Below are 2,974 nucleotides of genomic sequence, written 5' to 3' on the forward strand. Positions count from 1 at the left end.
GCTTGGTAGACCTGTTGCCCGATTCATGCCTGGGTAGACCTGTTGTCCGCAGCAAGCCGTGGGTAGACCTGGTGTCCGCAGCATGCCCTGGGTAGACCTGGTGTCCGCAGCTTGGTAGACCTGTTGCCCGTTTCATGGCTGGGTAGACCTGTTGTCCGCAGCAAGCCGTGGGTAGACCTGGTGTCCGGAGCTTGGTAGACCTGTTGCCCGATTCATGCCTGGGTAGACCTGTTGTCCGCAGCATTGAGTGGGTAGACCTGGTGTCCGCAGCATGCCCTGGGTAGACCTGTTGTCCGCAGCTTGGTAGACCTGTTGCCCGTTTCATGGCTGGGTAGACCTGTTGTCCGCAGCAAGCCGTGAGTAGACCTGTTGCCCGTTTCATGGCTGGGTAGACCTGGTGTCCGCAGCATGCCCTGGGTAGACCTGGTGTCCGCAGCTTGGTAGACCTGTTGCCCGTTTCATGGCTGGGTAGACCTGGTGTCCGCAGCAAGCCGTGGGTAGACCTGGTGTCCGCAGCATGCCCTGGGTAGACCTGGTGTCCGCAGCTTGGTAGACCTGTTGCCCGTTTCATGGCTGGGTAGACCTGGTGTCCGCAGCAAGCCGTGGGTAGACCTGGTGTCCGCAGCATGCCCTGGGTAGACCTGGTGTCCGCAGCTTGGTAGACCTGTTGCCCGTTTCATGGCTGGGTAGACCTGGTGTCCGCAGCAAGCCGTGGGTAGACCTGGTGTCCGCAGCATGCCCTGGGTAGACCTGGTGTCCGCAGCTTGGTAGACCTGTTGCCCGTTTCATGCCCTGGGTAGACCTGGTGTCCGCAGCTGGGTAGACCTGTTGTCCGCAGCAAGCCGTGGGTAGACCTGTTGTCCGCAGCATGCCCTGGGTAGACCTGGTGTCCGCAGCTTGGTAGACCTGTTGCCCGTTTCATGGCTGGGTAGACCTGTTGTCCGCAGCAAGCCGTCGGTAGACCTGTTGCCCGTTTCATGGCTGGTAGACCTGTTGTCCGCCGCCGGCCTGGAAGTACTCCAAGGGGTCGCTGTTTCTCGCTGCCTCCGGCTATGTCATCGTAGAAGGCGGCGTGCGCCACTGCGCCCCCTCGGTCACGTACATCGGTTCTCTTTCCGGCCTCCGCCGCTTCGGGCCCATCTGTCCGTATTATGGGAACGAGGTGACGGGCCGTATCCCCACAGGCTGTTGCCGTGCCTGTGTCCGTGGCGGAGAAGGGCGGACGCGCGTGCGGTCGCCAGGGCCAGAAGAACACCGCCGATGTCGGGGCGAGTCGCGTGGCTTCGTCCGGCTTCCCGTCTTACCCAGTTCGACTGGGACAGGTTAGCCCAGAGAGAGAGACCGATGCGATCCGAGAGCCGCTCCCCGGCCCAGGCGAGGCTGCGTGCTCAGTCGGGGGAGAAGCGAGAAAGCCCCCAGAGAGACCGATGCGATCCGAGAGCCGCTCCCCGGCCCAGGCCGAGGCTGCGTGTTCAGTCCGGGGGAGAAGCGAGAAAGCCCCCAGAGAGAGCGATGCGATCCGAGAGCCACCGCGCTCCCCCGGCCCAGGCGAGGCTGCGTTGTTCCAGGCGGGGGAGAAGCGAGAAAAAGGCCCAGAGAGAGGGCGAGAAAGCCGCGAGTGTGTCCCGCTCCGGCCCGGCTGCTGCCGGTTTCGTGACAACGGGGAGCCGGGCGCCTGCTCGCTCCCCCGGGGATGGTGGCGGGCGAGGCGGCGGCGCCTCGCCCCTTTTCTGCCCGGCCTTAAGCCGGGGCCCCGCCCGCTCGCCGGGTGCGGCATTTCTTCGGCTGTCGGTCCCGGTGCACGCTGGTGGCCGGCAGCCGGGGCTGGATTTCTGTGGGGCCGGCCCGGGGTTGTGTTGAGCCTGCCCGGGCTTTCCCTGGCCCCCCTCCCCGAGAGCCCCCCGGGCGTGGCTCGCTTGGCCGAGGTTGGCTGCGCCTCGTTTCCCGCTCCCGACCTGTGTTGCCAGAGTTGTGTCCGTATCGAAAGGGCAGCGGGGGACATGCAGTGGGGCGTGTGGCCTCGCCTCTCGGCTTCGCTTGCTTGCCTGCGAAGGGGGGCTCGGTGACGGGAGTGTCCGGCCCTGCCGTGTGTTGTTGAAGTCGTCCCCCTTCCTCGGCCCTAAGCCGGGGACCCGCGTGTAGCGGGCAGAATTTTTCCGGGGCGGCGGTCGGCCGCGGTGGCCGGCCGTGTCCCCCCCCCCAGGACGGACCCCGCAACCCAACAGAGAGCGAGCGAGCGAGTGAGCCCCCGAGAGTGTGTCGTGGGCGGGGCGGCGGCGCCTCGCCCTTTCTCGGTATCGGCCGGGCGCGATCGAGGCACCGTGCCGGGGCGGCCCGTGGTGTCTGGCCTGCCCCGGCTGCCGTGGTTGCCGTTGCCGGCGGGGGCTGGGTTTTGCGAGCGGCTCCGTTCTTTTTTATTAAAGCGTGCCCGGTGTGCGGGGCAGTGTGGGGGTGCCCGCCCGGCCTCCGTTCTTTTTCTCTCGCGGCCCTAAGCCGCGGCACCGAGAAGCGCGCGCTGACGAAGGGTCACGGGCCGCCACCGAAGCGAAAGCGAAAGGCGAGAGAGAAGGGCTGGCTGTGTTGGCGAGTGAGAAAAGAGACCGTATGTCCGGTGGTTGGAGGGGTTTTACGGGAGGAGTTGAGAGGCGCGTTCTCGCCCCCACCCCTGGCTCGTGACCCCCGTGGCTAGCACGGGTCGTGCGACGCATGGCGTGCTTTTTTTTTAGTTTTTTTTTTGGTGCGGTGGCTTGCCCTTCCCCCCGGCTTTTTTTCCGGGTGGGAAGCCGATCGCTGCGAGGCGGGCGAAAGCCGGTGGCCCGCGGCGTGGTCGGTGGCAGCTGCTCCGTTTTCCGTTGTCTTGCGGCCCGCGGGCGGGTGGCGGCACCCCCCGCTCTCTTCCTCTGCTGCGTGATCGATCCCGAAGGTTGCAAGCGGCCCGCCGGCGTCGGGGGCCTAGGGAGCGTCGGGGAGGCTC

Source organism: Sturnus vulgaris, unplaced genomic scaffold (assembly GCF_052056855.1).
Source record: "Sturnus vulgaris isolate bStuVul1 unplaced genomic scaffold, bStuVul1.hap1 Scaffold_157, whole genome shotgun sequence".
NCBI classification, from domain to species: Eukaryota; Metazoa; Chordata; class Aves; order Passeriformes; family Sturnidae; genus Sturnus; species Sturnus vulgaris.